Source organism: Coregonus clupeaformis, chromosome 19 (genome assembly GCF_020615455.1).
Source record: "Coregonus clupeaformis isolate EN_2021a chromosome 19, ASM2061545v1, whole genome shotgun sequence".
Taxonomy (NCBI): Eukaryota; Metazoa; Chordata; class Actinopteri; order Salmoniformes; family Salmonidae; genus Coregonus; species Coregonus clupeaformis.
The window spans coordinates 25,063,322-25,075,300 of NC_059210.1; positions in this window are offsets into that span (position 1 = coordinate 25,063,322).

Sequence of the window (11,979 nt, forward strand, 5' to 3'; positions counted from 1 at the left end):
AACTTATAGGACACTAATTACACTAAACGATAACAGGTGTAACAACAATCAGACAAAAGCAAACGAACATAGAAACATGCAACGGTGGCAGCTAGTATTCCGGAGACGACGAACGCCGAAGCCTGCCCGAGCAAGGAAGAGAGGCAGCCTCGGCCGAAACCGTGACAGTACCCCCCCCTTGACGCGCGGCTCCAGACGTGCGCCGACTCCGGCCTCGGGGACGACCAGGAGGACGCGGAGCAGGGTGCGTCGGGTGCCCACGATGGAATTCCGTCAGGAGAGACGGGTCCAAAATGTCTCTCCTCGGCACCCAGCACCGTTCCTCCGGGCCGTACCCCTCCCACTCCACTAGATATTGGAGACCCCCATCCGACGTCTCGAATCCAAGATGGACCGCACGGAGTACGCCGGTGCCCCCTCGATGTCCAATGGGGGCGGAGGAGTCTCCTGATCTCACTTTCTTGGAGTGGGCCAGCTACCACCGGCCTGAGAAGAGACACATGGAACGAGGGGTTAATACTTTTATACTCAACAGGTAGTTGTAATTTGTAACACACCTCGTTCAACCTTCTCAGGACTTTAAATGGCCCTACAAACCGCCGACCCAGTTTCCGACAGGGCAGGCGGAGGGGCAGGTTTCTGGTAGAGAGCCAGACTCGATCACCAGGTGCGTACACCGGTCCCTCACTGCGGTGGAGATCGGCGCTCGCCTTATGACGACGGAGGGCCCGCTGCAGGTGGACGTGTGCAGCGTTCCATGTCTCCTCCGAGCGCCGCGCCCACTCATCCACCGCAGGAGCCTCGATCTGGCTCTGCTGCCAAGGTGCCAGAACCGGCTGGTAACCTAACACACATTGGAAAGGGGTTAGGTTAGTGGACGAATGGCGTAGGGAATTCTGGGCCATTTCGGCCCAGGGAACGTACCTTGCCCACTCCTCCGGCCGGTCCTGGCAGTATGTTCTAAGAAACCTACCCACATCCTGGTTCACGCGTTCCACCTGCCCATTACTCTCCGGGTGGTAACCCGAGGTGAGGCTCACCGAGACCCCCAACCGCTCCATAAACGCTCTCCAGACTCTGGAGGTAAATTGGGGACCTCGATCAGACACAATATCCTCGGGTACCCCGTAGTGCCAGAACACATGGGTGAATAGTGCTTCGGCGGTTTGCAGGGCAGTAGGAAGGCCCGGCATAGGGAGCAAACGACAGGCCTTAGAAAACCGGTCCACAACGACCAGTATAGTGGTATTCCCCTGTGAAGGAGGAAGGTCAGTGAGGAAATCCACCGAGAGGTGAGACCATGGTCATTGTGGAACGGGCAGGGGTAGTAAGTTACCCCTAGGCAGATGTCTAGGCGCCTTACACTGGGCGCACACCGAGCAGGAGGAAACATAAACCCTCACATCCCTCGCCAACGTGGGCCACCAGTACTTGGCACTAAGACAGTGCACTGTCCGGCCGATACCAGGGTGTCCAGAGGAGGGTGACGTGTGAGCCCAATAGATCAATCGATCTCGAACCTCGAGCGGAACGTACTTCCGACCCTCCGGGCATTGAGGTGGACTAGGGTCGGTGCGTAACGCCCGCTCGAGCTCAGCATCGACCTCCCACACTACCGGTGCCACCAGACACGACTCCGGCAGTATGGGAGTGGGCTCCACGGACCTCTCCTCCGTGTCATACCGCCGAGACAGTGCGTCTGCCTTACCGTTCTGTGACCCAGGGATGTACGTGATCTTAAATGTGAACCGGGTCAAAAACATATTCCACCTCGCCTGGCGAGGGTTCAGCCTCCTCGCTGCCCGGATGTACTCCAGGTTACGGTGGTCCGTCAAAATGAGGAAAGGGTGTTGAGCCCCCTCAAGCCAGTGCCTCCACACCTTTAGGGCCTGTACCACGGCTAACAGCTCCCTGTCCCCCACGTCATAGTTTCGCTCCGCCGGACTGAGCTTCTTGGAATAAAAAGCACAGGGGCGGAGTTTAGGTGGCGCGCCGGACCGTTGCGACAGCACGGCTCCTATACCGGCCTCTGACGCGTCCACCTCTACCTGAAATGGCAAAGAGGGATCCGGATGCGCCAGCACCGGAGCCGAGGTAAACAGGTCCTTCAGCCTCCCAAACGCCCTGTCCGCCTCGGCTGACCACTGCAGACGCACCGGACCCCCCTTCAAAAGAGACGTTATGGGAGCTGCCACCTGTCCAAAACCCTGGATAAACCTCCGGTAATAATTCGCAAACCCCCAAAACTGCTGCACCTCCTTCACAGTGGTTGGCGTTTGCCAATTACGCACGGCTGACACCCGGTCTACCTCCATCTTCACCCCTGACGCAGACAACTGATAACCCAAAAAGGAGACCGACTCCTGGAAGAACAGACACTTCTCTGCCTTGACATACAGGTCGTGCTCCAACAGTCTCCGCAACACTCGGCGCACCAGGGCCACATGCTCGACTCGGGTAGGCGAGTACACGAGAATGTCATCGATGTACACGACCACCCCCTGCCCCTGCATGTCCCTGAAGATCTCATCCACGAAGGATTGGAAAACTGAAGGAGCGTTCATCAACCCGTATGGCATGACAAGATACTCGTAATGGCCCGAGGTGGTACTAAAGGCTGTCTTCCATTCATCGCCCCCCCTAATGCGCACCAAGTTGTACGCGCTCCTGAGATTTTAGTGAACGCGCCCCGTGCAATGACTCCGTCATGGTCGCAATCAGCAGGAGTGGATAACTGTACTTCACCGTGATCTGATTGAGACCACGGTAATCAATGCACGGGCGTAATCCTCCATCCTTTTTCTTCACTCGAGGACGCAGGGGAAGTGGAGGGCCGTATGTATCCTTGTCTCAGAGATTTGTCTATGTACGTCTCCATAGCTCTCTTCTCCTCTGAGACAGAGGATACACATGGCTCCGTGGGAGCGCAGCTCCTGCCTGGAGGTCTATCGCACAATCTCGCTGCCTATGGGGAGGCAACTGCGTCGCCCTCGACTTACTGAACACAATAGCCAAATCCCCATACTCAGGGGGAACGTGCAATGCGGGCACCTGGTTTGGACTCTCCACCGAGGTAGCCCCTACGGAAACGCCTAAACATCGACCCACACACTGGGCAGACCACTCCATCAGAGCCCTCTCCCGCCAACAAAAATAGATGGGTTATGGGTACTCAACCAGGGCATGCCCAGCACCACCGGATACGCAGGCGAGTCGATCAGAAATAGCTGGATCATCTCCTGATGACCCCCCTGCGCACACATCCTAAGTGGCGCAGTGACCTCCCTGATCAAGCCCGCCCCCAACGGACGGCTATCTAGGGCATGAACGGAGAAGGGAACGTCAACTGGGAGAAGGGGAATCCCTAAGGCTAAGCAAAACTTCTTATCAACAAAATTCCCAGCCGCGCCTGAATCTACCAGCGCCTTATGCTGGGAATGAGGTGCTACCTGTGGAAAACGCACAGGTATACAGAAATGTGCAACAGAGAGCTCTGGGTGAGTGGGGCGCCTACTCACCTGGAAGGACTCCCCAGTGCAGGACCTGTCGTCCTCTCCCCTAGGAGGCCATCCCCAGCACCTAGCCGCGGTGTGTCCTCCCCGACCACAGTTGGTGCAGGAGATGGACCCCCTCGTAAGCCGACCCCTCCTCTCTCTAGCGCCAGCGCCCCGAGCTCCATGGGGCACGGCTCGGGAAGCGCTGGAGGGTGAAATGGACGGACCCCCCTCGGGGACGTCCGCGGGTAGCTAGCAGGGTATCCAGCCTGATGGACATGTCGACCAACTGGTCGAACGAGAGGCTGGTGTCCCTACAGGCCAGCTCCCTACGGACGTCCTCGCGTAGACTACATCGGTAGTGATCGATGAGAGCCCGCTCATTCCACCCTGCATCCGCCGCTAGAGTACGGAATTCCAAGGCGAACTCCTGGGCACTCCTCTTCCCCTGCCGGAGGCAGACCAGACGCTCCCCGCCGCTTTCCCCTCCGGGGGGATGGTCAAACACCGCCCCTGAAGCGGCGGGAGAACTTCGTCGTAGGTGATGGTGTTCGCGTCGATTCTCCTCCACTCTGCGTTGGCCCATTCCAACGCCTTCCCGGAAAGGCAGGAGATCAGGGCGGACACGCTCTCGTGTCCCGAGGGCGCCGGGTGCACGGTGGCCAGGTAAAGCTCCACCTGGAGAAGGAATCCCTGACACCCGGCCGCGGTCCCATCGTAGGCCCTCGGGAGCGAGAGCCGAACTCCTCTGGGTTCCGGAGCGGGAATGGGCTGACCTGCCGATGGTGCGGGCAGGGAGGATGGCGGTGGAGGAGTCCCTCGGGTCTCCCAGCCTCGGATGGTGGTGATCACCTCCTGCAGTGCGGACCCCATCCGCAGGATCTGGTCATTTTGTTCGCGGATCCTGTCCTCCAACGTCGCCTGTGCTGCTGCGGCTCCTGCTGACTCCATCGAGTATGGTGTGTGATTCTGTCAAGGTAGATGTAGGTGGGTGTGGTGGTGGAATCAGGCGCAGGACGCAGAACGTTAGTCCAACAGACTTTAGTTGATGCACACGAAAAACAATCACAAACAAACGCCCTGAGGCGAAACTCCGCACGTAGGCGAAAATAACGGGCGCACTAACAGGTGCGACAAAAACACTCCAAACAATGGAGATATAGCTCAACCGAGCAAACAGTAGAAATCCAGCCTACCGGCACGACAGTAAAACAATCACACACAACACTAGACAAACACAACAAGAACTTATAGGACACTAATTACACTAAACGATAACAGGTGTAACAACAATCAGACAAAAGCAAACGAACATAGAAACATGCAACGGTGGCAGCTAGTATTCCGGAGACGACGAACGCCGAAGCCTGCCCGAGCAAGGAAGAGAGGCAGCCTCGGCCGAAACCGTGACAATATAGTAAAACAATAAACAAACAAAAATGGCCAGGCCTTATTTATAGTCTCAGAAAATATTTCTAAGAAAAGAGAATCACTCCCCCCTTTTTTTCTGGAAGAAAAAGTACACATTTAGTTGGTTTCCATTTTGATACCTCTTAATCAGTCCACACAATCTAAATTCGAAATTATCACTCTCTTGCCACATCTCCTGATCCCTCCTTTCCGAAAACCCTCAAGAACATCACTTGTGACTGCTCCCTTCTCCGGTGAATTCCACAATTCATTGCACATAAAACGAAATAAAATCCCATAAGATTTAAACCCCTAGGCTTTTCCTTAGCCGCACTGCTACCACTCAATCACTCCAACATGCTTTGTGACATCGAAAACTCAAATATGCTATCCCTTGCCTCGTTTGTTTTACTTTCCCACATGCCTGTGGCCCTAGCAGAGCAAGGGAAACAACTACTTCAAGATCTCAGAGCGAGTGACGTCACCGATCGAAATGCCACCAGCGCGCACCGCTAACTAGCTAGCCATTTCACACCGGTTACACTCATCCCCCTTTTGACCTCCTCCTTTTCCGCAGCAACCAGCGATCAGGGTCAACAGCATCAATGTTGCTTCCGTTCCTCTCCACGCCCCTACCTGGGCTCGAACCAGGGACCCTCTGCACACATCGACAACAGTCACCCTCAAAGCACCGTTACCCGTCGCTCCACAAAAGCCGCAGCCCTTCTACCAAAATAGTTTACTAATGTGATGATGGTTTCCCCATTACCTTCTGTGGACATACCCCTTCCTTCACTATTATTAGTCCCTCTGATCTGCATTTAATCTGGACCCCCATTCTACACAGTGTATCTCTTCCTACTAAATTAACTGGAATTTGTTCTGACACTAATATATGTACACGTAGCTTTTTCCTGCTTTTTATTCTACTGGAACTGTCATATGTATTACCTACGTTTGTCATGAAAATTCTACTGTCTGTGCCTGACATGGTGTTGGTGAGAGGCATCATTTGGATTTCCACATGAGTAAGTTGCTCCAGTATCTATCATCATTGGTGTGCCTCTATTCTTCACCTGAACCTTTAGCATAGGTTCTTCATCAGCCTGCATAGTTACTGCCACCAGCTGACCCTCCCCTTTAGGATTCTCTGGACACCCCTAGTATCCATTATTTTATTTATTTTATTGTCCTTCTGTGTCTTAAATTTACTTTTTCCAGATAGTAATAATAATAACATGCCATTTAGCAGACGCTTTTATCCAAAGCGACTTACAGTCATGCATGCATACACTTTTGTATATGGGTGTTCCCGGGGATCGAACCCACTACCCTGGCGTTACAAGCGCCATACTCTACCAGCTGAGCTACAGAGGACCACAGATGAGCGTATAGTGCCTTTTACTGATAATGTTATAATTGTAGCCTATTGCATTACTTTAGTTTAAAATATAAGTTTGTTTATTCAACAAATCTAGAACCCACTATAAGTTGGTGCTATTCCTTCAGCATAATACCCAAAGCTCCTTGCATCCCCTGGTTCACGTAACGAAAATAAATTATCGTTCTAGAATTCACCAACATCACTGGTGTCACGCAAACCACAGAACAAAGCAACAACAACCAGAACCTGTCACATAAATGTCCTCCATCCAACTATCCAAACCCGCTTCAAACATCTCCTTCAGCTCGACACGGTCAAGCAAGCACGACTCTCCTCCACCCGAGAACAAGATCATGGCATTAGAAAAGTATATTCACAACCCAACAATAACTAATATTACATTTATATTCATATTAATAAAATACCTTACTTTTATTCCAGTCTACCTAAACAATTCAAATTATGGCCATAACTCTATCGCAATTGCCAGTCCGCTATTCAAATGTTTGTAACTGTCCTTTCTGATTAGACTATAGTCACTCCTCCCTCTTTCCCGTTGAATAAGTGAGTCCTTCAGTCTGAAAAGACGCAGGCTGCTAAATTGTCCATTCTTATCCTGACTGTTCCGTCAATCTAAACAACCCACAACCATAGTTTAACTATACTTTTAAAAAACTAGACTCTAATCAGCGATGCAGAATCTATGCTTTATTGAAATGACAAGTTAATCCTCCTTTATTCCAATGATAATGGTCAGTAGTTTTAGTATCTGGCACATACCACACTTTATCAGAAAATAGCTTTGAAGGACACATATCTCACACGCTCAACGTAAACAACTTAGCAGTCAACGAGTCAAACCCACATTCATTGATTTGGAAACAGATCTAATAACCTAACCAAATGAATTATATTTTCCCCCTAATATACTAAATTCCTTGACTATATCACCTCTGCTTCTGAAATAATAGATAACTTATTATAATGCTTAATTCTACTACATGCCCTATGTACTTTCTCTCATCTCCATGTAAGTCTACGTGTTTGGGCGTGCAAGTCAACACCTATAATTTTATCCAATCCCTCGTAATAAATTACACTCCCATAAAATTCATTCTATTCTAATATATTCACATCTACCAAACCATTAATGTTTCTAATGATTCTTTATTGCCACAAATCAATTAATCACAATCTAGTCTCAGCGGAACGAACAACAAATTACCCAAATCCTTCCTCTCAGTCATAGAATCCTCCCAGAATCGTATATATGCTGGTCACTATTCCCTGATCTTACAAAATTCTATGACAGGCATTGTTGCACAAAACTCCAAGATATCATTTACAAGAATAGCTTATTATTCCACCGTATATATAATTATCTTACACACCTCTATATCTCATCATTCAAACTTCAGAGTGCGACTCACTTACACCATTTATACCACTCTTATTCCATATTTATACAATGTTATTCTCAAACGCGCTTAATTACTATTTGTATAACCTACAGGAATATTTTATTCTATCAGAGGGCCCAAATTTGGAATATTAACCCTATCCCAGTTATTATTTTACTGTAGTCAATTTATCATAATACTACATCACCTCTAAAGTTTCCAAATATAATGTCAGAAACATACCCTAAAAGATTGATCAAAATACAATGCATAGATGTCATATGATCACTCCGGTACACGTGACCTGTTCCTCCAACAGGATTTATTCTACCCCTCCTGGTAACGTGAATTTTCTACGCTTAGTTTGTCAATGAATATCCACGCACCATTTATTCTTCTCTTTCCTAATGTGAGATTCGGCACGCACTTTCTCCATCAGACAGAAGCTTCAAACGACCTCAAATATATTTCCTTTCCTTACAGAAAGGCTATTTACTTGCAGGATTTCTTATTATTCTCACTCACACAGATGAGCAGCCACTTGTGCCTAAATGAATCAGACAGTTGAATGACTCACAGCCGCCCAAGCAAACCATTCACCCACACAAGATGAGCAGACCTACTCTATTTAACAATTTCTCTATATTCTGAAGCCCTTGTGGCTATTTAACCCGTTCACCTACTCAGGATGACCTAACTTTTTTACCTAATCGACCCTGCCTAACTTTGGCATCACCACAACACAGGATGATGCCCCACCTACCCGAGCAGACCTCTAACAATGAATTCCTCATTAGAGCGGTAACCGTAGGTTCCAAATTTAGCTAGCCACCTGCCCGTTCAGCCCTCTGGAGCGCTAATTTAGCTCTCCAAAGCGGTATCCACAGGATTTCTATTTATTTAGCCCCCTAGGTGATACACTTCCCCCACACACCTGGACTTCTACTACACTTTCCTAAGCGACCTGTAAATTCGGCCCTCTTTCTCTGATACACTTCCACGATACAGAGAAAGAGCGTTATTGCACAGGATTTCGCCTACCTAAGCAGTCCTCACGACGATTCACTTCCACTACACGTCTAGAGTGGTATCTGTAGGTCTTTTTAACATGTTATTGTCTGATCGCTCAACCAGCTAGACAGCCGCCCGTGCCGAAATGACCCAGACAGAGCGATCAGCAAGATGAATCAAATGAGTCGACTGAATCGAACAGACGGAACGAACAAATGAATCATATGATTTGAACAAACGGTTCAGACGAACAACAGAGTGACATCGACATGTATTCTTAAATCCAAAAGCTCCAGTCTCTAAATTTCAGGTTCTTAAATTTGGAGAGACCTTCTTGGTATTCTGCTGCTGAGGCCGGGCCCCGGATCGAACCATACAACTTTATACTATATAAGTAAGAACTTGGTTTACCTATTAAATGCGTCCGCTTTTGTTTGTATGGTCCGTCCAAGCCGTTTCATAACTGCAGATGTACACTGTCTCTGGCCCCTGTTATCAACTCCTGGCAAAGCTCGCCAAATATGTCGTAGAAATATATATGACTCGAAAGTAGTCAACTCAAACATATCTCACAAGAAACTGGAGCCTGTGAATCCAAGAATTAGACTTTTATTATCTAATAACGAAAGCCGAGCAGTTCCATGAAACGGCTGTCTCTCTTTGGCTTAGAGCTCCCTTTTATACACATACACAAATGCACAAACATACTTCCATGGCATATTCAGTTACCCCCTTATGGCAAATTCCTAACTTATTTTAGTTCTGCACCACCCTTCTTTTCCAACGTCCAGCTGTCACACAATGTCCACTCCAAAATGTAATGAATGCTTTTTTCTATATGAAGCCTCTCATTCTATCATTCTATTGGCTGCGTGGCCTAGGCCCCTTCTTAAAAAAGAACTAAGGTAATGCATACAATGTGTCCATAATAAGCCCATGGGCCACAGTTTGAGAGCCCCTGTGACAGAGCACATACATTCATTTAAACATAGTCATGTTTATTACTAATATTATTATTTTACCTTTGACCTCTCCCTACATTTGCCTTAATGATACATAAAATAATACCATACCACTCCTTCGTTGCCCGGGCGGTGTGTTTGGGATCATTGTCATGCTGAAAGACCCAGCCACGTTTCATCTTCAATGCCCTTGCTGATGGAAGGAGGTTTTCACTCAAAATCTCACGATACATGGCCCCATTCATTCTTTCCTTTACACGGATCAGTCGTCCTGGTCCCTTTGCAGAAAAACAGCCCCAAAGCATGATGTTTCCACCCCCATGCTTCACATAAGGCATGGTGTTCTTTGGATGCAACTCAGCATTATTTGTCCTCCAAACACGACGAGTTGAGTTTTTACCAAAAAGTTATATTTTGGTTTCATCTGACCATATGACATTCTCCCAATCCTCTTCTGGATCATCCAAATGCACTCTAGCAAACTTCAGACGGGCCTGGACATGTACTGGCTTAAGCAGGGGGACACGTCTGGCACTGCAGGATTTGAGTCCCTGGCGGCATAGTGTGTTACTGATGGTAGGCTTTGTTACTTTGGTCCCAGCTCTCTGCAGGTCATTCACTAGGTCCCCCAGTGTGGTTCTGGGATTTTGCTCACCGTTCTTGTGATCATTTTGACCCCACGGGGTGAGATCTTGTGTGTAGCCCCAGATCGAGGGAGATTATCAGTATGTCTTCCATTTCCTAATAATTGCTCCCACAGTTGATTTCTTCAAACCAAGCTGCTTACCTATTGCAGATTCAGTCTTCCCAGCCTGGTGCAGGTCTACAATTTTGTTTCTGGTGTCCTTTGACAGCTCTTTGGTCTTGGCCATAGTGGAGTTTGGAGTGGGACTGTTTGAGGTTGTGGACAGGTGTCTTTAATACTGATAACAAGTTCAAACAGGTGCCATTAATACAGGTAACGAGTGGAGGACAGAGGAACCTCTTAAAGAAGAAATTACAGGTCTGTGAGAGCCAGAAATCTTGCTTGTTTGTAGGTGACCAAATACTTATTTTCCACCATAATTTGCAAATAAATTCATTAAAAATCCTACAATGTGATTCTCTGGATTTTTTTTTCTCAATTTGTCTGTCATAGTTGACGTGTACCTATGATGAAAAATACAGGCCTCTCTCATCTTTTTAAGTGGGAGAACTTGCACAATTGGTGGCTGACTAAATACTTTTTTCCCCCACTGTATGTATTTATATGTGTATGTATGTATATATATATATATATAGGATATATATATATATATATATATATATATATATATATATATATATATATATATATATATATATACAGTGAGGGAAAAAAGTATTTGATCCCCTGCTGATTTTGTACGTTTGCCCACTGACAAAGAAATGATCAGTCTATACTTTTAATGGTAGGTTTATTTGAACAGTGAGAGACAGAGTAACAACAAAAAAATCCAGAAAAACGCATGTCAAAAATGTTATACATTGATTTGGATTTTAATGAGGGAAATAAGTATTTGAACCCTCTGCAAAACATGACATAGTACTTGATGGCAAAACCCTTGTTGGCAATCACAGAGGTCAGACGTTTCTTGTAGTTGGCCACCAGGTTTGCACACATCTCAGGAGGGATTTTGTCCCACTCCTCTTTGCAGATCTTCTCCAAGTCATTAAGGTTTCGAGGCTGACGTTTGGCAACTCGAATCTTCAGCTCCCTCAACAGATTTTCTATGGGATTAAGGTCTGGAGACTGGCTAGGCCACTCCAGGACCTTAATGTGCTTCTTCTTGAGCCACTCCTTTGTTGCCTTGGCCGTGTTTTGGGTCATTGTCATGCATTGATGCGGTGAAGTTGTCCTGTCCCCTTAGCAGAAAAACACCCCCAAAGCATAATGTTTCCACCTCCATGTTTGACGGTGGGGACGGTGTTCTTGGGGTCATAGGCAGCATTCCTCCTCCTCCAAACACGGCGAGTTGAGTTGATGCCCAAGAGCTCCATTTTGGTCTCATCTGACCACAACACTTTCACCCAGTTCTCCTCTGAATCATTCAGATGTTCATTGGCAAACTTCCGACGGGCCTGTATATGTGATTTCTTGAGCAGGGGGACCTTGCGGGCGCTGCAGGATTTCAGTCTTTCACGGCGTAGTGTGTTACCAATTGTTTTCTTGGTGACGATGGTCCCAGCTGCCTTGAGATCATTGACAAGATCCTCCCGTGTAGTTCTGGGCTGATTCCTCACCGTTCTCATGATCATTGCAACTCCACGAGGTGAGATCTTGCATGGAGCCCCAGGCC